The sequence below is a fragment of the Oryzias latipes genome, chromosome 24, assembly GCF_002234675.1.
Source record: "Oryzias latipes chromosome 24, ASM223467v1".
NCBI lineage: Eukaryota > Metazoa > Chordata > Actinopteri > Beloniformes > Adrianichthyidae > Oryzias > Oryzias latipes.
In genome coordinates this window covers 15,492,640-15,516,957 of record NC_019882.2, presented here as the reverse complement: position 1 = coordinate 15,516,957, position 24,318 = coordinate 15,492,640, and the positions used below count along the sequence as shown (strand labels likewise).

The 24,318-nt window shown below is 39.4% G+C and overlaps 2 long non-coding RNA genes across 2 annotated transcripts; both read right to left on the bottom strand.

Moving 5' to 3' along the window:
• Window positions 1-2,169: 2,169 nt before the first annotated feature.
• On the bottom strand, window positions 2,170-6,111 carry LOC110017779. The gene is made up of 2 exons (XR_002872931.1): window positions 5,167-6,111; window positions 2,170-3,576 (listed from the first exon to the last, which is right to left on the bottom strand). It is a non-coding gene; the product is annotated as an uncharacterized LOC110017779 (long non-coding RNA).
• A 16,947-nt stretch (window positions 6,112-23,058) lies between these two features.
• On the bottom strand, window positions 23,059-23,938 carry LOC110017741. The gene is made up of 3 exons (XR_002872917.1): window positions 23,897-23,938; window positions 23,524-23,609; window positions 23,059-23,171 (listed from the first exon to the last, which is right to left on the bottom strand). It is a non-coding gene; the product is annotated as an uncharacterized LOC110017741 (long non-coding RNA).
• Between the last annotated feature and the right edge of the window lie 380 nt (window positions 23,939-24,318).

Below are 24,318 nucleotides of genomic sequence, written 5' to 3'. Positions count from 1 at the left end.
TACACTTACTTAGCAGAACTGCTATGTGTGACCCAGCACCATTGACCATAGGGCCACTTCGGTTTGAATACAGAGCCACGTAGGGAACACATAATCTAGTGGAGCAGCGGTAACCTTTTGTCATTCCCGGAGGGACGAACCTTTAGAAGGTCATTGAGGAGCAGGCGAATAAAAGGGTGTCCAAGGAGATTCTCAAATGAGGAAGTTCGACATCTCAAGCAGAACTGGACTGCAGCTCAGCTGGATTTGATATCGGCGGTTCTCAAATAGGTGAACAACAAAAGCGCTGGCAAAAGGGATGACTGGATACTTGCAAAGATAAAACCATAGGCGATCCATGAGGGATCATAATTTTAAATAGTATTTTAGCTGGGTTGAGCCTCATGTATCTAGAGGCGGACAACAACAAGTCTCTGGGAGATGCTTTTAGTCGAGTGTGATCTACTTGAAAAGAAGGGCAGACTGTGAGGATTGGCTTGCAGACACAAAATTAACTCTAGGAATTTGAAGCTAGAGAGCGTCAGCAATATTATTTCTACGGCCAGGGATAAAAGTTGCTCATAGTATAAAGGGGTCGCTCTAGGTGACACCCCCTCCCATGGTTGCCGTATGGTTTTAATTGCACCTTAGACATGTAGGACCCTTGGTAGGGGGGGTGCTTGAACATCACTGCCAGCAAGCAGGAGATGTCCTCTCAGTGTCCCACCCACCAATTTAACTGCACCCCCTTAGTACACACACCCTTTAACCCTCAAAATATACACTCCAATTCAAACACACATACATGCACACACACGGCAGTCCTGCCCTGGTCTGGGTGGAGGATGTGATCGCGGTTTTTCTCTATTCGCTGCCGTGCGGGCCGTTGGGGGGATTCTAGCTGCTGCTGTGGTGGGGGTCTTGGTGCGGGGATGACTGGGCACTGTCCCTCCTTCTTTTTACATGCCATCATCCATTTTAGAAGAACATGAACAATTATTCAAGCACAGATGTTAGATCACCTTTGCACAAATACTTTGCATGATTGAATGAAATATTTCACACTAGTTGGTTCAAATGCATAGGTATGCATGTGGGAACATTATTTGTATTGTGTACGTTTTTGGAGCCAACAGGTATGTTTGTGGCATTTGAGTGTGTGTGTGGACAGGCCCGCTCTTATGGACATGTATTGCATCTGAACCTCACCGTAATGATTATACCCATCCAGAAACTTGTTGCTTTATGCTGCTTCATGGTTTTACCCCCCCCCCTCCCTTCTATAATCACCCTTCTATCCCCCCTTTTCTAACATCCCTCTCTCTTCTTCCCTCCTTTCCTTTTCCGTACGGTCCAACACACAAGATTTTAAAATATGATTAAAATTAATAAAGTTTGACCTCGATTACAAAAGGGGTTTATTCAGACATACCTCTGGTTTGTCAGAACATTCATAACCTCTGTTGTTAAAGTAAAATATGTCCAACACAAGAGGCCTTCAGCTCTCATCTGTTTGCCCGGCTGTTTGACAGAACAAGTTAAAAAAGTGCAAAACAGAAAAACAGAGAAAGGGTCACGAGGAATTAGGCTGCTGAATGCAGGAATGGCGAGGCATAGACAGGTCTACTATAAGACGCTTCAAACATTAACACTTCTGAGAGGCCACCCCTGGGGGCTGACCCAAAAATGGGAAACGGAGCCCTGGAAAAGGGCCCATCATATGGCCCTCACGAACATCCTCGGCCAATCACCGCCGACGACTTGTTCAAAAAAAACTCCAGAAAACTACATTTATCTTTGAGCCTAGACTGTTTTTACCCATATCAGAAAAAGCTGTCAGGGCCCAAAACTGAGATAAAAACGAAAAAGATTAAATTCGAAATGCATATTAAGGTGCTGGTCCTGACTGTCTTCTGATTGATCAAAAAAAAAGTGGGTAAATATTATTAGTGTGCAATAAAATAAGAACAAAAAAAAGGAACAACAAAAGAAATTCAATGATTTATTCAAAAAGCAAAAAAGACTCCTAACAATTTTGTCATAAAGAACATACAGCCTTACCTTTTGCATCATCCAAACACTTTAAGCTTCATCCTACACTGATGGATTCATTTAATGAAGATTTATAACCAAATACACACTTATAAACAGAACAGACATACAGTGAACATTCACTTTTTTTATTTTTTATTTACACAATGTGACTAAAAAATTATATTAAAAAACGTTTCCAACTCTCAGTGACTGTTCATGTGAGAAAGTCTGACTGTGGAACATTCTGCTCAATACTTAATTCTAGGAATAACATTTTCTTTATTCTTGAATCATATTTGTGTGTCAAATCTAATAATGCCATGAATGTAAAATATGTTAGGATTATTTCCTTTACCTTTGTACCTCATTAATCTTTTGTTGCAGGCTAAATGCAAATGATGTTTGCAAGTAGTACTATTTAAATAAAACAAAACAAAAAACAGTTAAACCAACTACTAGAACTTTGGTTGAATGACACGGTTTAGATGAATAAGCTCAGTTACAACATCGTATCCAGCTTTCTGGGACAAAGTGAATATAACCTGATGGAAAAAATCCTCTTCAGTTGCATCCAGACAAAGTACTTCTCACCGTTTTCAAATCAGCAGTGACAAAGTTAGTGGAAGTTAGAAACATCCACCTCATTGGTTCAGACATTTACAAATGTGAGAAGTGAATCCATACAGGAGTGGATTCAGACAGCTGTTTATAAATGTCAGTCCTACAGCAAAGTCCCGCAACTTTGTGAGACGTTTTTCAAGTCTCTCATCGTGTAAAGCAGTAGCTCCAACTCTCATTACATTTACAGCGTGGTATGGAATCCACAGAACAAAAAACACTATAATGATACTGGTAACCAGTCTGGATGTCTGAGGGTTGTTAAAAAATGCTGCTCGATTCACCTTCCTGTAAAGCTGAATGTATGAAAATGCTACAATAAAACATGAAGCAAATCCTACCAGAGTCTCTGTCAGCAGCACAGCTAACTTCTGGGTTCTGGAGGAGAAGTGTTGTCTGCAGCGTACCCACTCCTGATCAGGGGTCAACTGATGAACCACCAAAGCAGGGATGGAGAGAATCATTACTACCAGCCAAAACAAAACAAACAGCAATCTTATTTTTTTCTGATTGTAAAACTGCTGGTGCACTACGAGCATGTAACGCTGAAAGCTCAACAAAACTGTAATCAGCACACTTCCAAAAAGACTGCAACTTAAGAGATATGCTAGGATTTTACAGGCCAGCAGACCAAAGATCCAGCTGTAGAGCAGACTGTAAATCCACAGTGGGAGAGTCAGCAGACAGAGCAGGTCTGACACGGCCAGATTCAGCATCAAACTCTGGGTCATGCTGGACAGCTGCTGAAAATTTGGCCTCAGAATGATGACAGCAATGTTTCCAGGGACTCCCAGGAGAAAGAAGAGAGACAGAATCACTGCACCCCGCACACCTCTGGAGTCCATGGAAGGAGAAGGGAGAAGTTCAGAAGAGGAGGAGATGTTTGAAGTTACTGCAGTCAAGTTGAGTTGCTCCATGACGCCCAACACTAAACAAATGATGGACCTAAGAGACACAAAATAATCAGGAATTTAGAAGTTTCACACTATGATAATATATCTGACCTAAAGTCAATGATCATTTCTGAAGTGGGACAAACCAAAAAAAGATTTGACCACAAACATGCCTGATGGACAGAAGTCTGTTTACAGTTACAAGAACAAAGTTGCCCGGAAATAAAGGAATGACTTTAAATTTAGGATTGGCTGGAAACAGTGTCCACTATATTTTGTGCTACAGGCATTTATCCCAAAATAAAGAATCATCAGCATTAAAATTGAAGCAAAAGAAGGAAAAGCGTTTTGAATTCTTGTAATCTGATTACCTTTTAAGCTACAGGTTCTTTAGACCTAAAAAAAGGAGATTTTTGTCCATTCTGATGGCATTAAATCATAAAAAACTGATACTATTTTTGACATGAATATATAAATTTCACATCAAAGTATACAGAAAAGAAGAAAAAAAATCAAGCAATTGATGTCAAAGGGAATTTAAAAAAAATCATTTTCATAAGAGAGATTAAAATATTTACAGTCTGGATTACTACATTTTATTACCTTTCATGAATGGAACTGATATAAAAGCTCTTTTAATTTCTCGTCTGTTTCAGTATCAACATAGTTGACTTGAAATTGGTTTATCAGGCTATCAAAAAACAACGCTTTTAAAGAAGTCAAACAAATATACATCTATACACACATTCATAAAGCATGGCATAGTTACGTATTGATGGCAAATATCTAAAAATGATTTCCAAAACCTAATAATTTTCCAATTAAAACATGAAAAAGCGACACCAGTGTTTACTTTCAAATTGATAAAACAAATTTCTCATTTTTCTTTTCCTTTTTAATGTTTTTTTTTCCCCTTGTGGTTCGTGCAGCCACCGTAAGGGACATCATAAAAATGGATTCTATCATTGTCTTGTGTGGGGTAAATGTATTAAGATGTATTTGTAAGGACAACATAAGGTGCATATATACATGAAAAATTGTACCTGTTACGAAGGGTTTAAAAAAACTGAAAAGTCCCTTTAACATGCCTACGTCTCACCCCTACTTACTCGTACCCTTTACTTTGTGTTTGTAACAGATTGTCACCGGCAACATGCCCATAGATTAAGATATGCAGGAACATTCTCACACTACGGGTTCTCTGAACAGTCTGCAAACTTAAATGATTGTGTGGGTCACCTGCCTACAGGTTTTTTACCCACAGAAACCGTGTATCCACCCGTGAAAACAGTTGAGACTAAGACATAAGACTCTCCACTTGTCATGTTAAGTGTGCAACAACCTGGAGCTCAGATCTTTGTAAAGTATTTTTGCAATATAATCAATGAGAGATAAATGCATACAAGAGTGGATTCATGCAGCTGTTCCCAAAATGCAAAATACAGTGTAAATTTAAAAAATGAAAAAAAAATTTAAAAGGTCCTGTAAGAAAGCAACTGCAGCACTGAGCGCATCGAAAAATGAAAAAGAACCCAGAAAATACATAAGAATACTGATTAACAGTGTGGTTGTCTGTGAGTTGCAGAAAAATGCTGCCTTCTTTGAATAAATATCAACCACTAAATGGAGGGAAACAACCTACCAGATCCTTAGCAGTCCTGCGATCCGACCTTTGGCAAATATTAAGATTCAGTGTGTTAGTCTTGTTCTGATCAGTGGTCACTCGTCAAGACAGCAGGTGTGACTTTGCAGCTTCCTGTTTCTGACTTAAAAACCAAAAAATATTTCCTTTGTTCCTGTCTCATTTTTGTGAGTTCCGTGTAACCGCACCAGCAAAATAAAATATGTTAGGTTGTTTTCCTTATTCATTGTGTTAATGAACATATGAAAAAAGATATTCATGTGTTGTGATGTTCACAAGTAAACCTGTTCATGAAACTAACTAGCCTTGTTTTGGGTAAAAGTCTAAATGTTATAGTTTATTTGCAAAGCCTCCTTTCATCTCAGATACCACATCATTTCCTGACAGAACAAAAATAGCTGGACCAAGATAAAATCCTCTTCAGTTTTCTCCAGAAAAATGACTCATCTCACTGTTTTAAAATTAAAAATGACAGAATTTGTGGAAGTTAAGGGTGTTAACCTCAGTGGTTCACCCGTCTCTCACATTTACAAATAAGTGAATGCTTACTGGAGTGGATGATTAAAACACCAGAAGTTGAAGTTGTAAAAATACCAGAAAAGGTTACTGAGGGTCAAAATAAATGTGTGCTAAGTACATCTGTATACTTTAATTTGTTTACGTTTACAGTGTATATGAATAACTTATACACAAAAAGAGTGTTCTATATTGAAGCATTTCTTGTCATGTTTCGTCAAGTTCCTGTCTGACATTTGTGTCCTCGTGTGTCGCTTCCTGTTTTCTTTTGAAAGTTCCTTCCACCTTTCCTGTCCATGTCTGTTTTCCCCACAGCTGTCTACCTAATCATCCCTGATCGTTCCCACCTGTGCTGTCCCTCCTCATATGTATTTATGGTCGGTGTCTCCCTCTGTCCTGTGCCTGATTGTCATGTGTAGTTGCTTACCAAAACCTATGCCTATCTCAGGTTCTCAAGATTAAAAGTTTTTCCCAAGAACTCTGCATCTGAGTCCTTGCCATTCTGTGGTCCTTGTCATTTCTGTAACATTATTAAAAAATAAAAGTTAATAACAGAAATGCTTTTTCATTTTCAAAAGGAAGCTGCCTTTGCTGACCCAAAATGAAAAAACGAAAACACAATCCTACAAAATGCTTTTTATTTTTCTTAAACACCGCTCACTCTGTCACTTAAATAAAATGATAAAGAAAATGGTATTTGACATTTCATTTTCAAAAAGTTCTTTAGTAAATGTGTAGCAAAATTCAATTAGAAATAGCTAAGACAAGAAGAGGGAGGAAATGGAAGGAAAGCAAAGTGGCAGAGGAGGGTGATTGGGGTGTTTTCAGGCCATCAGTGGGTGCAGGTGGAGGAAGGTAAGAATAGGGATTACAATGTGGGAGTCAGGATTACACCTCTAAAATATGTCCAAATATGTCTGCTTCTGGATTCATGGAGATTCAAGTTTCTGTCAAAGCAATTAAACCAAGGAGTCGAAAGAAGGAAAATATAAACGTTATCATGAATGATTTTTGGGTGGATTATCTTCTATCCTCTGTGAATCAACAAAATATATAACTGTATCTTTTCCCTTAAAATACAGTCACAGTATTGCTGTTTGATGTTAAATATGACAGAAAATGCTTTTATTGCAACATATACATATTTCATGTTCTGTAACCCATTTGCATGCTTATATATATTTTTAACTTCACAATAAAGTAAATCTTTTGAAAAGAGAGTGACCCCTAATGGAATCAAAATTAATAATTTCCCACAATGCTTTGTTTGCAACATCTTTAAAGTTTAGGGCAGTTGTGCTAATACATCACCATAAAGTTATACACGGTGAACTAATAAAGCATTGCAAAAAATAATGATCCCAGTAAAAAATATTCATGGAATATAATAAATAATAAAAAATAAGGAATATTAAAGCAACTAAAGCTTATTTTTAACAAAGCTCAACACATGACATCAAAGTAAATTTGTTTTTCAAAAACATTTGAGACATAGAAACATTAACGGTGCATCAAATGTGATTCTTTGTAAGTAAGTTGTAAGTAACTTGGTGGTAGAATATGAAGTGCCGTGTAGGACATTATTCAGAATTAGCATTCATAAACACATATCAAATCTCTCACACACTAGTGAAATGCTTGTATACATACAACTGAAAATATATTCATTCACACACATGTGAAATCTCTCACATACACATGTGAAAATGCTCTCACACACACTATCGAAAATGCTCTCACACACACTATCGAAAATGCTCTCACACACTACCAAAATCCTCACACATATACTACTGTAAATTTCGATAGAAACGGAAGGCATTTCAGTAGAAACGGAAGTTGGGTGATTATCGCGAGATTTAACGGCAGTCAAAAGCGTTGCTATGGTGATGTGTATCGGCAGCCTGCACTAGAAATTTCCCAGAAGTCTCTACGAAAAAAAACCAGTGTGGATAGATGCACACTCGATTGGCGAATATTTCTGCCGGAGTTTGTATTTATGTCTTTGAAAAGTTTAATAAAAATAAAAAAAAAAAGATTGGCGAATATTGACCAGAATGTAATGCGTATGAGCCACAATGCAATGCATTTAAATTATTCGAAAATGGGAGCCGGTTGCGCAAGGAAAACCACTGAAACGTGTAAGTATGTTAAAAAATATCTAGTATCTGTTGTAAAATCTATTTGTAAATACGTAAGATGATGTGTTTAATATGTTATATTCCTCAATCGACAGAGCGTGTTCTGGAGTGGTTCTGGTTGTAACGGGTTGCAATGGCATTCCTCATGGGTTCCCTGTAGGGCAGGGGTGTCAAACATCCGGCCCGCGGGCCTTATCCGGCCCGCCAGGTGGTTTAGTCCGGCCCACACATGAAGAGTAAAAATCATAAGGATGATTAAAAAAGAAAGCAAGTTTCTAGTCCATTCCTGTGGCGAGTTAGGATTTTTTAAAGAAATAACCGAAATGTGCAATTCCGCCACTAGGGGGAGCAAACGAAAGGAAAAACAGTTGAAACAGCAAATATCTGCATGTGCCAAAATCGAAACACAACAGCTCTGCGTCTGGGTAGGATGCACCTTGGTTCCCTATGAGCCTTACCGCTGTTATCTTGCTATAAGGATGATCATTAGCGACACCCTAATGACCAAAATGTTGTCAAACGTGAAGTGGAGTGAAGAGCCTTCCAGGAAAAAAGTTTTTTTCTTTCTTTCACAAAGCTGAATGCAAAACCCAAATGCTTTGTATGTCATCAACATCGCAGTGCTCAAAGAATATGACATTCAGCACCACTAAGAGACTTACCATAAAGAAAAGTTTCTGCATTGTTTCAGTGTCAGATGTAAAATATTCAGTCTGTATTAATTTGAATAATAAATAAAATTAATTTTATTTGAGATCCATTGGCCCCAAGTGATTAGGCTACTATGTTGATTGAGGCATTTTTTTCAACTGAGTAAAAAAACTAAGCTGTTATTTTGCTTTTATGTTACTGGTCCGGCCCACTTGAGATCAGACGGGTTAAATGTGGCCCCCGAACCAAAATGAGTTTGACACCCCTGCTGTAGGGTGTCAGCAGCATGATGGGATGTGCAATGCAGGGATGCCCATCATCACCCAAAAGCAGGGGTCGGGAACCTTTTTGGCCAAGAGAGCCATAAACGCCACATATTTTTAAATGTAATTTCGAAAGAGCCATACATTAATGTAGTGTCCCTTTACCACACTGACACACGGAGACTTAACCTCTTTTAAGGTTCTTTATTCTGGTTACTGCAGACCCCTAACAAACGCCGTACAATTAACTCAGCAACTCCTAAGTCTCTCCCGCCGAGACGAGAGCGCGTCTCCCAACTTTATATTCACCTGCTCCCGCTCCAGCCCTCCCATTTCCCTTATTCGGCCCATAGCTGAACCCCATTGGTCCAAACTCCCTAACAACAGGCTGAGCGACAGATCTGAGGGCCAATCAGATCTCTGCTTGATCGATGCGTTCCATGAACTCCAGAACTTTTAACGCGGCCCAACAGCCAAGTTAAACTCAGTCCGCGACAATATGTTTAAAACTAAATATACAAGTGAATGTGTGCATTTGATGTAATTTCAACACTTTTAAAGTACAATAAGTCTGTGGATTCTTTTTAATAACATTGTTATGCTGTTGCTAATAAATGATGAGTATTTCTCGTAGTAGTTTTGCTGATAGTCTAGTCTGGTTGATACGTGGTGAGTTTCTGCTTCATGCAGGCGTTGAGACTTTAAACGTGATCTTAGGTTGATCTGAATGTTCTGTAGATGTGAGACAGACATGGAAGCAAACACACACTCACACACTGCAGTGAGTGACGGGCAGCAGGTTTTACGTTTTTACAATCCCTGCGCGATTCACCTGCTGCCGGTCCCCACAACCCCCCCCCCCCCCCCCCCCGACCCTCTGCCTTCTTCCTCGCACATCCCGTCTCCGCAACTGCGCGCTCTTTCTCAGAGACGGGAGCGCGCAGTTTTAGGCACGGCAGTTCACAGGTTTCCGGCTGGTACAAACTCTGTGAAATAATAAATAATAGTAAACTGAGAGTGCTGGCGCAGATTTTTCTCTCCAAGCACCGCTACTACTGCGCGCCTCTGGGATCGCATCGCGCCCGAGAAGGACTGGTCTAATGAAAAAAAAAAAGGATAATTAAAGATTTGTCTGCGAGCCACATGTGACCATCAAAAGAGCCACATATGGCTCGCGAGCCATATGTTCCCGACCCCTGCCCAAAAGGATCCTTCAGGTGGGTAATGTTTGATTTACATAAATTGGGCTTTTACGTAGAACCTGTGATATATAGACTGATCCTTGATTCCCAACAAAAATATCTATAAATTTGGCATTAGAGTCACATACAGGCTGCATTTAATGGAATAAAAAAGCTTCCTGTTAAAACAACAAGCTGCATTTTCTTTTAGGGCCTTTATTCTTATGTGGCAGCCATCTATGCTCACCACGAACTTTTGGAAGGTGGAAGACCAAGCGAGCTGCCAAAATCCAGAGGCGACTTATGGTAGTTCATTCTGACTGGGAAGCCGGATGACCCTGCTCATCAGCTGGAGGATGCGGTCTGCCGTCCTGTGGACAATGTCCCTCACAGTGGACCGTGTCATGTCAAAGACCCTGGCTACCACACTGTAAGACAGGGGTCGGGAACCTATGGCTCGCGAGCCATATATGGCTCTTTTGATGGTCACATGTGGCTCGCAGACAAATCTTTAATTATACTTTTTTTTTTTCATTAGACCAGTCCTTCTCGGGCGCGATGCGATGCCAGAGGCGCGCAGTAGTAGCAGTGCTTAGAGAGAGAAATCTGCGCCAGCGCTATCAGTTACTATTATCTATTATTTCACAGAGTTTGTACCAGCCGGAAACCTGTGAATTGACGTGCCTAAAACTGCGCGCTCCCGTCTCTGAGAAAGAGCGCGCAGATGCGGGGACGGGATGTGTGAGGGAGAAAGCAGAGGGGGGGGCTGAGGTGTTGTGGGGACAGGCAGCAGGTGAATCGCGCAGGGATTGTAAAAACGTAAACCCCGCTGCCCGTCACCCACTGCAGCGTGAGTGTGTGTTTGGCTCCAGGTCTGCATGTGATCAGTCTTTCTCACATCTACAGAACATTCAGACCAACCTAAGATCACGTTTAAAGTCTCAACGCCTGCATGAAGCAGAAACTCACCACGTATAAACCAGACTAGACCATCAGCAAAACCACCACGAGAAATACTCATCATTTATTAGCAACAGCATAACAATGTTATTAAAAAGAATCCAGAGACTTATTGTACTTTAAAAATGTTGAAATTAAATCAAATGCACACATTCATTTGTATATTTAGTTTTAAACAAATTGTCGCGGACTGAGTTGGATGGCTGTTGGGCCGCGTTAAAAGTTCTGGAGTTCATTGAACGCGTCAAGCAGAGATCTGATTGGCCCTCAGTTCTGTCGCTCAGCCTGTTGTTAGGTAGTTTGGACCAATGGGGTTCAGCTATGGGCCGAATAAGGGAAATGGGAGGGCTGCAGCGGGAGCAGGGGAATATAAAGTTGGGAGAAGCGCTCTCGTCTCGGCGGGAGAGATTCAGGAGTTGCTGAATTAATTGAACGGCGTTTGTTGCGGTCTGCAGTAATCGGAATAAAGAAATTTAAAAGAGGTTAAGTCTCCGTGCCTCAGTGTGGGGAAGGGACACTACATTATTGTATGGCTCTTTCGAAATTACATTTCAAAATATGTGGCATTTATGGCTCTCTTGGCCAAAAAGGTTCCCGACCCCTGCTGTAAGATGTGCCACACGCTAGCCAGAAAAGAAACACCAGGATGTCAGTCTCCTGTGACCCCCCCCCCACCCCCCAGAGTGTGAGGAACCCAAAGCTGCACCACCAGATGCTCGATGGTCCTGCGGATCAACCGAAAATCCGGTCTTGTGTCGGACTGACTGTAAGCGTAAAGGGCCAGGACAGAAACCTAAATGTTGGCAAAGCAGTAGAGACGTGGAAAACTCTGGAGATAGAACATTATTTCATTGAGGAAATTAAATCTGATTTTTTGAATGTTTCTATTTATTTTGATGTCTTACATTTTAGTTTATGAAATATTTATGAATGCTGGAAAATCTCGTGGTTTTTTTTTTGGCTGGGTTTTTGGATTTTCATTAAAATTTTTAAAATTGAAAGTATTTTTGTATAAAACAAGTGATATGGTTTGACTCTAAATAATAAATTCTAAACTTTGAACTCACAAGTGTTTCATGTAATTAGACTATACAACTCATAATCCAATGTTGGAAAAAGAATGTTAAACTCTTACCCAGCAGACTGTGTACCTTGAGCACGATTAGTAACAAAGTTTAAGTTAAAGTTTAAGTTTAACTAAAAAAAAAACTTTAAGTTTAACTCACAAGTTGTTCATGTCTGGCCAGGGCATCCAGAGGAAATCTTCTGAGACGTCTGCTTCTCCTTGCCGCCCTGTGATGCTGCATATATTCTCCCAAGCGCGATTTCGGCTGCAGCTCACCGCTCCCCAAGGGGATGGGTCAAATGCGGAGAAAGAATTTCCCTTCGTGGGATAAAATACAGTGTATATAAAAATATATATATATATCTGCTCGTTTTCGGTTTGATCTCACGAAAAACGGTTGAATTATTGCCAGGAACACGGACAGATTAATATTCAAAGCCATTTTCAGTAAGGTGTAAGAAAACTACAGATAAAAATGCCTCCTCGCAAAAGCCTGTTAATCGTTCAGCGGCACAAAAACAAAAAATAAATAAATATTGGCATGAACAAATACTGGGGGTTTATTTATGAACAAATACATTACATCAACACCAAAGTGTTTGTAATTTAATTATTTATAAATCAGCAACGTTTTCCATGATCAGAACACAGCAGATTTGTAAATAGTCTTTGTAAAATGTTCATATTTATTATGGTTTTACTCTGACAAATAGGTGTCATACTCTGCGTTAAATAGGAGTAGTTCACCTCCAGACCAGGTGGTGGCGGTAATGCGCCACTTTGTTCTCATGTCATGCGCCTTATGAACAACACCCCAAAGAAAAAAGTAGTGAGCATGGGTGTGCGAATTGCTTTTAAAATTCAGAGAACTATATAGAGAACTATATAGTGCTGCACTATATAGGGTTTTAGTAGTTAGGGATCAGGTTGGTTTCCACTGAAATGCCTTCTGTCGACCAACTTCGTTTCTAACAATAAAGTTTTTTAAAAAAACTTTGTTTCTACTGAAATGCCTTCCGTTTCTATCACAAATTTCAGTAGTGTGTGTGTGAGGATTTTACGGAGCCCCTAAAGGGCCATTGATAGGAAAAAAAATGGAGGAAAAAAAATTTTTTTTTGAAGTAAAACATTTTTTTTGAAGTAAAAAAAAAAAAAAAAAAAAAAAAAAAAACTAACTGGTGCGCACCAGTTAGTATCAGGTGCGCACCAGTTAGTATCAGAAGATATCAGAGAGTTGACCTACTTGCTCATTGTGCACCAAGTAGCTACAGTTGTCTTGAGAATGGCTAAAGTTGAGGATATGGACCTTGTAAACTTTCTGAAAACAAGAAATATTACTGACAATGTCATAATGTCACCTGAAACTAATTGGTGCGCACCTGAAACTAACTGGTGCGCACCTGAAACTAACTGGTGTGCACCTGAAACTAACTGGTGCGCACCTGATACTAACTGGTGCGCACCAATAATTTTTTTTTTTCCTTTTTACTTCAAAAAAAATATTTTACTCCCAAAAAATCTTTTTTTACTTGAAAAAAAAATTTTTTTCCTCCAGTTTTTTTTTTTTTTTTTTCATCAATGGCCCTTTAGGGGCTCCGTAGGATTTTGGTAGTGTGTGTGAGAGCATTTTCAGTAGTGTGTGTGAGAGCATTTCACTAGTGTGTGTGAGAGATTTGATATGTGTTTATGAATGCTAATTCTGAATAATGTCCTACACGGCACCTCATAGTAGAAGCTGCTGCTTCACTCAGAGGGGTTTTTCTACATTATAACAAACTTTTAATTCAACACTTCATGAACATTATGGTTGATTGATCCTTTAACAACCTGCTCTTTGCCCTGATTGCAGTACAGATTTGTAAAGTTTCCCCAAACCATAATGTTTGTGATTTGTGCATTAATTTTTGCGGTGGTGCGCCTTAGACTGCCCACAGTAAAAGGTTACTCTGAAACATGCCATTTTGTTACATTGGGGTGTTTGGGGACTCAGAAAACCAGTCAGTATCTGGTGTAACCACCATCTGCCTCATGCAGTGCAGCTCATCTCCTCAATAGAGTTGGTCAGGTTGTAGATTGTGGACTGTGGCCTGTTGGTCCACTCTTCTTCAATGGCTGTGCTGAGTTGCTGGATATTGGGAGAAACTGGAACACGCCGTCTACACGGAAAGGAAAAACAAAAGACGTCCAAGATTTATTCAAAAAGCAAAAAAGAACATCATCCTAACACTTTAAGGTTCATCCTACACTGATGGATTCATTTAATGAAGAATTATAACCAAAAACCAAATTATTAACAGAACAGACATTCAGTGGGGAAAAAAAAGATATTTGTTTTAATTTTTTTTTTTTTTTATTCAAAATGGTTTATTTTAAGCAATCAAAGCAAGGATAATGCACAAAACAATACAATCAGCAGTTATACATTTATACAGAGATGTATCAAATTTAGGATATTTAGACATTATGTCAAAAATTGTGTGAAGGGGAGTGAAAGGATTTGAACTCATACAATCCCACCCCTGTTCCACTGTGCTATTTTCAGTACATGATTTATCATTATGGGGTTCATAATATTTTATCAGACAGAATTTAGATTCCTTAACTATCAATAAATCACATGACAAATAATAACAATAATGGATTGGATTTATCTGTGCTTTTCAAGACACTCAAAGCGCTTACATTGTGTCCATTATTCATTCACTCCTCATTCATACTTGGTGATGGTAGCTATGGTTGTAGCCACAGCTGCCCTGGGGCAGACTGACAGAGGCGTTGCTGCCAGTTCGCGCCTACGGCCCCTCTGACCATCACCGGGATCATTAATACACATTCACACACCAGTGGAAACACACGGGAGGCAAGGAGGGTGAAGTGTCTTGCCCAAGGACACAACGACATTTTTTGGCTGGTGGGAGCAGGGATCAAACCGCCAACCCTTCGATCATTGGACGACCCGCTCAACCACCTGAGCCACTGTCGCCCCTTCAAAGATGAATTAATTAGTTATTATGTAAATATAGACATAATTCTATTTTAAAAATTAAAATATTACATGCAGATTTATCTAAAATATGTGCAGATTATTTTCATTATTCAAAAATCCTAAGAATGATTAAAAATAACACTATATTAGAAAAAATAGACATAACTCTGTTACAGAAATCTTCATAGCACATGCAGATCAAGCATAAAATATGGTCCTTGCAGTCAGTAACCGCAGCTGCGGGCCATAAAAATGTGCATTTTCATTTTCATTAGAACAATCATGAATATAATTAGACATAACACTTAGTAAGTAGGCATTCACTTCAAAAACAAGGTAGTTTATTGACACAATCTGATTAAAAACGTTAAAATAAGACTCACTTCTCATGCATGTATTCATGTGAGAAAGGTCTGACTGTGGAGCTTCCTGTTTCAAACCTTAATCTAAAAATAAAATGTCCTTTATTCTTAAATCATTTTTTTACCATGAATATAAAAGATGCTAGCGCAATTTACTTTTACCTTTGTACAGTACCTTATTTATCTTTTGTTTCAGGTTAAATGCAAATGATGTTTGCAAAAAGAACTATTTACAGAAACTAAACAAAACAGTTATTCCAACTACAAGACCCTTGGTTGAATGACACGGTTTAGTTGAATAATAACCTTAGTTGCAACACCATCTGCAGATTTCTGGGACAAAGTGAATATAACCTGATGGATAAGATTCTCTTCAGTGACATCCAGTGAAATGACTTATCTCAAAGATTTAAAATCGGCGGTGCCGTAGTTTGTGGAAGTTAGAAACATCCACCTCATCGGTTTAGATCATTCACACATTTACAAATGTGAGAAGTGAATGCATACAGGAGTGGATTCAGACAGCTGTTTATAAATGTCAGTGGTAGAACAATGTACCGCAACTCTGCGAGATGTTTGTCAAGTCTCTCATTGTGAAAAGCAGAAGCTCCAACACGCAATACATTCATAGTGTGATATGGAATCCACAGTACAAAAAACACTATAATGATACTGGTAACCATTCTGGATGTCTGAGGGTTGTTAAAAAATGCTGCTCGAGTCACCTTCCTGTAAAGCTGAATGTATGAAAATGCTACAATAAAACATGAAGCAAATCCCACCAGAGTCTCTGTCAGCAGCGTAGCTAACTTCTGGGTTCTGGACGAGAACACGTATCCACAGCGCAGCCGGTTCTTATCAGGGATTTCCTTTTGAATCACCAAAACAGGGATGTAAAGAATCAGTGAAACCGGCCAAAGCAAAACCAGACACCATCTCATTTTTGTCAGAAACTGCTGGTGCACTACGAGCATGTAGCGCTGGAAGCTCAACAAAACTATAGTTAGCACACTTCCATAAAGACTGCAAGACCCGAGATATACTAGGATTTTACAGGCCAGAAGACTGAAGATCCAGTTGTAGAGCAGACTGTAAATCCACAGTGGGAGAGTCAGCAGACAGAGCAGGTCTGACACGGCCAGATTCAGCATCAAACTCTGGGGTTTTCACCGGCAACATTCCCATACATTAAAATGTGCAACAACATTTTCACTCTACGTGAAAACAGTTGAGACTAAGCCATAAGACTCTTCACTTGTCATGTTAAGTGTGCAACAACCTGGAGCTCAGATCTTTGTGAAGTATTTTTGCAACATAATCAATAAGAGATAAATGCATACAAGAGTGGATTCATGCAGCTGTTCACAAAATGCAATGTCAATGACATTTAAATGAAAACTTTAAAAGCTACTCGCTGTGTAAGACAGCAACTGCAACACTGACCGCACCGAAAAATGAAAAAGAACCCAGAAAGCACAAAGAATACTGATCACCTGCGTTGTGGAAAAATGCTGCCTGCATGTTTTACCTTCTTCTGGAGGCAAGTGAATAAAAATGCTACCACTAAAAAGAGAGAAACAACCTATCAGGTCCTTAGCAGCACTGGGATCCACTGAACTTCTGTTAAAAAATTAGGACTCAATGTGTTAGTTTTTTTCTAATTAATGGTCACTCATGAAAAGCTTCCTGTTTCTAACTTAAAAAACAAACAAAATTTCCTTTGTTTTTGTCTCATTTTTGTGAGTTCTGTGTAACAAACAGCAAAATAAAAGATGATAAGGTTATTTTCATTTTTTTATTTATTTATTGTTGATTCCCTTTGAAAAAATATGTTGACAAGTAAACTTATTCATGGAACAACCTTGTTTTGGTTAAAAGTCTAAATGTTAAATTTTATGTGCAACACCTCCTTAACTACATCATCTCAGAAACCACATGATTTCCTGACAGGACAAATATAACTGGACCAAGATAAAATCCTCCTCAGTTTTCTCTAGATAAATGACTCATTTGACTGTTTTAAAAGCAGCAGTGACAGTTTGTGGAAGTTCAGAGCATTGACATCAGTGGTTTCTCATAATTACAAATCGACACCTTTTTTAAATAATTGCCTAAGTCATTTGTTTTTTATTTTTCAAGAAATGCAAAAAACTTAACAGTTTTTTGAAAATACGATAGTTACTAACAATTTCAATAAAAATAGCTATGACAACAGATGCCTGTTGACATACTAAAAACAAAGTCACTCAAACATGGAACATGGGAGAATTTAATGACTTAGGCAAATTTTTGAACATGCCTTTGTGATTTAGGCAATTTTACGCCTACTATTCTATTAGGAATAAAACATTACTAACAAACTAACTGAACATATTGCTCAGGAGGAATGTGCATTTCTTCACTTATCTTTCCACATCTTCTTTGTAGGGTTAATGTCTATTGCCTACCAGTGTGGAAAATTATAAAGGAGTGATGGACTTCTGGGGCCTCATTTATAAACGTTGCGTACGCACAAAAGAAGGCGTACGCCACTCTCTACGCAATAGTTGAGATTTATAAAAAGCAAACTTGACGGGAAAATGTGCGGTCCTCCACGCAAGCTCTGACCCAGGCGTACGCACAAAAACGGGTGAAATGAGAAACGGCGACACCGTCGGCAGATGGAAGAAACACGTGAAAGTGACAGTGTGTGCCAAATCGTGCTGGCATGTGCTGTGCTACACAATGTGGCACAGCTTAAAAACGTGCCTCTACCCCCTGGCGCTGATTGCTGTGTTGGCCCCGACCCTGAACCCCATCCCCACGCATTTGAGCCATTTGCTGCTGCTGTGCGCCAGCGTTTGGAAGTGATGCGTCGCTTGTAAAGAAAAAGAGGTGTGGAAAATATTATTTATTTAAGAATTCCCTCATCGTGCAGTTTATTTCAGTCAGGGCGATCTTGATTTCGCCCAACTCCTTGGCCACCTCTCTGATTGAACTACTGACTTCCCTCTGCATTTAAGGACTGCATTGGTGAGGACACGTCCACTGCTGGAGGGTTGAGAGCCGCGTGCCGTGGAGACGCTGGGGCCAGACGGCTGCTCAGCTGCAGCGTCGTAACCACTGGCCCCGCTGGAACACCCAGCAACTAAAATAAAATTGTTCTATATTAATAATCTGTAATTGTGTAGCCTGCATACATGTGACTTGACTGCATTCATTTGAATTATTTCTCTTACCTGTGTCAGCCTGACCCTGGCGCGTCGGCGTCCCCTCCGTCTCAGTCAGGTGACTGAGGCGGAGGAGGACGCCGATAAGGGGGACTTAATAGGGATTCCCCAATAATAGCGGTCAGTTTCTCATCAAGAGGGGTCAGCTCCGGTCCCCCACCCCCCCACCCCCCACGTGGCGGACACACTCTGCCGATGCAGCACTAAACGTTTTTTTGCCTCGACTTTGATGTCCGATCATTTCTTTTATTTCTTTTTCATTTCGGCCACGGTCCCAGGTTGTGAGGCTACAGCATTTTCGGCGTCTGCCACCGTTTGCCGCTCACGTGCCTTTTTGGCATTAGTAATGCCCACACTGGGCCCTCCAAACAACATTTTTCTCCTCTTTTCCACCTCGCCAACGATAACTTTTACTTCACATTGAGTGAAGTTACGTTTTTTTGATTTCCCCTCTGTGTTTGCCATGATTTAGCAAGCCATGAATATTAATTTGTGGGCGTTTCACGGACTATTTATGGGCAACTATGGGCGTGTCATGTAGCCGCAAAAGCTGCGCTGCATTTAGAATCGGTTGTGATTTATAAAGGGAAAGATGCGTAGGATGTGCGTGCGCACGGTTTAATAAATCCGAACATTTCTGTGCGTACGCACGTCCTATGTTTCATCCGTACGCCACTTCTGACGCAAATCCTACGCAAAGTTTTATAAATGAGGCCCCTGGACTGGAGGTTCTGAAACTTTCTTCTTGATTGTCAAAGCACATGGAAACAATCTTTTCCATACCACTGGCCCATTTGACATCTGTACCCTTTATGACAGTTCTTTCAATACAGAGGCTTCTGAGAGGGACAGTCTGAATGAACCTTGAACCACTGCTTAACTAAAGAGCCTGCAAATAATGCACAGTTGGATATCAAGCTTTTTTGCCTGGTCTGATGCTGAAGAAGAAAAATCTATGAGGTTTCAGGAACCCATTGTGCTTAAGCATTTTCACGTGTTAACGGGATAGCCTTATACTTGCAATCTGAAGTACAGTATAATGACACAGTCTCTTGGGGTGAAAATATCTGCTAACTATTATTTGTTCAATAGTAGAATGAATGCTGTTACACTTCATTAGTAAGACCTGCAACAAAGTATTTCTGAGTTATTAGTATACCCATATTTCCTTGCAAGCTCAGAGTTTGCATTCGCCACACATGCATTGGGATTCTGATTATGGCAACCATAACTTCAACCATCACTATCATCTCCTTGAGTTCTGGATTGCCTTGGATCAGACCTTTAGATATTGCAGAACAGCATACTATTCCCCCTGCCAAATCATAAAAAAATAAAATTGCCTAAATCACATTGACTCGTGACTTAGGCAAAATTAAACTGCCTAAGTCACACTCTTGACATGGGCAATTATACTTATGAGTAGAAGTACAGTTTCTGTTTCACTGAGGATGTAGGCAATTTTACCAGAGGTGGCCAGCATCATGAGGAGAAGATCTATGCAGAAGAAAATCCAGAAGAATATATCAACCCAGATTATGATACAGCTTTAAAATATGAATATGTTTAGGCTTTAAAATAATTGTATCATTCTTAAAACATTATTTTAAACATTATTTAAAACATTAATTATTTTTAAAAATAATGCCTGATAGCAGTAGTTCATGACAAAAACTACTTACGACATTTAGCAAAATCACTGAAATCTGACTTCTGTAAATGCTAAGCAACAACAGGTATGGTAGAGCAGGGGTGACTGTTTTGACTCTGAGAGTCAAAGAGCCACACCACATACAGGCCTGCCAAGACGTACACACACAAACATGCAATTAAGGCCGTGTTATTTTCCATAACACACTCCTCTCCCTACAATACAACAGCAAGTATTGTACTTGTGTGTATTTCAAGGAAAGTGTCCACTCTCAATACACACATCAAATGCAGCTTAGCCAGGGTTAACACAGCAACTACCCTGGAGGTCAAATACCCCCTCCACAGACTCAGGCACCTCTCTCTCATCTTATTCTCACACACAAACACACACACCCACCCACACACACACACAAACACACCCACACAGTCTCTCTCGCTCTCACTCTTTTCTCTGCCTCTCTCTGACACACACAACTACTCAGTGACGTGCAGTGAGGTTGATGGCTGGTGAGTATGGAGTTAATTCAGTTTCAATAATCAGAAATGCACACAACCTGTTTAAACAAATGCACACGCTCCGATTCACAAATGTCATTTTATGCAAACGTGAAAAATAAATTCGGAAATACACACCCTGTGTTTCACAAACACACAGATTGTGTTTCACACATGCACACTAAATGTTTTACAAATGCACAATAAGTGTTTCTCACAAATGTGCACACTGTGTTTCACAAAAAACATTTTAGAAATTCACAATAAATGTATCAGAAATACACAGTAGGTGCTTCACAAACATGATTTTTAGGTACGCATGTGATGTGAACTCACAGATCATTCGAACTGCAGAATGTGCATTCAAAATCCCATTCTCGTTTGTGAATCTCCCCGTGTGTGTGAGAGATTTTTCTACGGTGAATATTGAGACTCATCTGACGGAGCAGGTCAACTAATGTTACCATTGGCTAGTGAATCTGTCAATCAAGCTCATCAGGAACGCAGGCGGGTACGCTTTTAGCCAATCGAATGGCCCCTTACACTTTCTCTACGCTTTCTGCAGGTGGCAAAAGCCCCGCCCATGTTTGATTCTGTACCAGTCGGTCGTTAGCGTGTTAGCCTTAGCATGGCTTGTCGGTTTATTGCCTTCGGTTGTCAAAAATTAATGGCTTGTGCAACTTTTCAGTGGACCTGGAAGCAAGGCAACAGTGGTTGAATGCAGTTGACATTGAATCCATCGAACTCTGTACTGGTCATGAGATTTACAATGAATGTTTCACTCGGGATTGTTTGTACGTTATCCTTCTCTTAGCTTTCATGCTAGCGTCATTTCAACACTCAGACACGGTTTTGATCATATGAAGGTGGAGGAGAAAAATCTTCAACTTCCACAGAAGGTTTTGTGGAGAAACTGGCATCACTTTGCTCCGTACCACGCAGTGGGACTACATTACCTCAGGCTCATCTCACTGTCAATCACAGATACCCAATACACCTCCCCTGCTCAGCCCGAAGTCACATTGCTGGACATTAATTTTACTTTTTTAATAACTCAAATGTCATTGATTTTATATTGTAACCATATTTCTGCTTCTAACCTCTTGGCCAGGTCACCCTTGCAAAAAAGATCCTCATCTCTCTGGGTTTTATAACTGGTTAAATACTACACAACAAAAGATGGTCATAGAACAACAAAGTCGTGCAAACATTCACCCTTTATTGCAGAGTAAAATTCAGTGAAACATGGACAGATTAAAACATCAAAATTTAAGCAGATGCAGGGGATCTCTACTGATTTGAATTTTATTTAAACTGGGACTAATTTTCATAACATCCTTACATGCAATGAAGTCCCTTGAACAATACAGCGGTATTGATTTGAACTTTGTCTTCCTCCCCTGAGTCTCTCTTCTTCTGATGATAAATTAACTTCTAAAAAAACGGGACAGTAAAGATATAGGTCCACTCCCAAACAGTCTGAATTCCACAATGGGTTGATGTCGTCTTGCAGTTCCAACATTTGTGGACCCAAAAGAGGACTGTCCCATACCAGGACATTGATCCCAGGATGAGGTTCAGTCATGGATCCACTCTCCTCCCATTCAATCTCTGGAACCAGCATACCCTGGCAAAAAAAAAAAAAAAAAAAAAACTGTTTATGAACAGCGCTGTTTTTTTTGTGTTTTAGATTATGTAGGAACAGTGACCGACTAATAATGACTTATATTGTTGCTGGCAGGCAGACCTCATATCTCCATAACTGTTTATAATTTGCAAATAAGTGAACCTTAACAAAGTAGTGACATTAGTACATCTGATAGCTCATAATGCCATGCATTGTGATGCATTTTGAACTTGCAGATGTGCTATTATTCCTACAAACAAACAATTTAGGGGAAATTGTTTGCACCACACAACAATGATCCTTTTCATTCATTTTCGATGAAAATTCACTGTAGTCATTATGATTTCATGATACTCTTCTTGATACTTTCCACTTTAGTCAAACTGCACACAAATCAGTTGTCCAGTACAGTGAGATTAAATAAAGCACTTACCCGGGGATCAGAAACAGGGTTCTGGGTCAAGCCCAACTGCCACAGCTGATTTGGTGTCATGCTTTGCTCCGTCCTGATTGGATGGCTGTCCCACGCGTCACTAAAGACATCCAAACTGGCCTGAATGTGTGGTAGGAAAATATAGTGGCAGAATAAGTGATGTTACTGATATTGAGCAAGTCTTGGTCCTCAGGAGAGTGCAGGATGTTGTAATATAAACCAGTAACAGTCATGAAGACATCACACAAGAGGGGCTCAATCCTGTATTTGGAAAAAAGCAAAAAGAAATATTATATTGTCAGATTTATTTTTAATACATCATTCACTTAACAAAACTAGGTTCAACTCACCGTTGATTGTGTGTACACTTTTGCTGTAATGAAGCTGTTTGTGTCAGTTCTACGTACTGTGAGCATTAACTCTGCTATGCCCGCATGTTCTCTTCCGTGATCGCCTCTCACCCTGACGATAACATGAAAATCATGTCTCAAACACATAATTACAAATGCATCGCCAATACGGTACACATCAGTTTAAAATGTAATGTTCTTATGTAAGTTGCCAATAAGTAGAATTTCTAGGTTAAATAAATTGCAGGAGTGGGTTACATGTATCACTGGGGAAAAAAATTGAGGTGTTAACAGAGAGACTGTTAAGGGGGGGTAAAATGTTATTCATGAGGGGAAAGAGTTCTAGAGTTGCCTTTTTTTTCAGAGAGGAGTCTAAAAAAGTTATTTTATTTTTGTACAAATAACCAAGTACTTATACTGCCTGATATGTGAATAAAATATTTCTTTATGAATAACATGAATACCTCAGAGGAAAGCCATACACGTTCACAGCGTCACTGAAGAAGGCCAAGTCTGCATAGTTGTTGTCTGCCATCTTCAGGTACAAGATCTATGGAATACAAGTACAAATACTTTCAACTGACAGATATGTACAGGGGCAAAAATGCTAAATTCCCAATTGACAGGTAAATCAGTTATACAATAGGATGATAAAATATGAAATAGAATAGAATAGAAGGGTATTTAATAATCCCTGAGGATTTTTTTTTAAAATGGCCATCTTAAAAAAACACATAAACACACATGCATTACAAATAGAAATATCACAAAATAAAAAGATTGATTAAAAAAAGGTAAATAATTGGAAAATCAGTGGGTAAAATTAAAAGAAATTACTTGTAAGATGCCCTGCCAGAGAGTTGTATTGCCTGATGTCACGAGGAACAAAAGATTAATAGAATAGAGAGTATAGAGAATAAATAAAAACACGACAAACATGGATTAGAGAATTTAGCTGTCTGAGATTAAATTACATAATTTTCAAATATTTGAAAGGGAAATTTTTTTAAAACACTCTTGCTATGATAACTTGAGCTTGTAGTAAAGAACACCTTTAAAATAAAATCTGAGACAAGACACTGATCACAGGAAGCCTGTGTGTAATATTTACAGTAACTTCTACTCTAATCACTGTTGACAGCTGATTTCTCCCATCCACCCTTGCTGTGACTACTTGTCGACTACAAAACAGCCTAAAAACATAATGTTTGGGATTCTTGTCATTACGTCATTGGAAGTAAAGATACAGGGATTTTAGT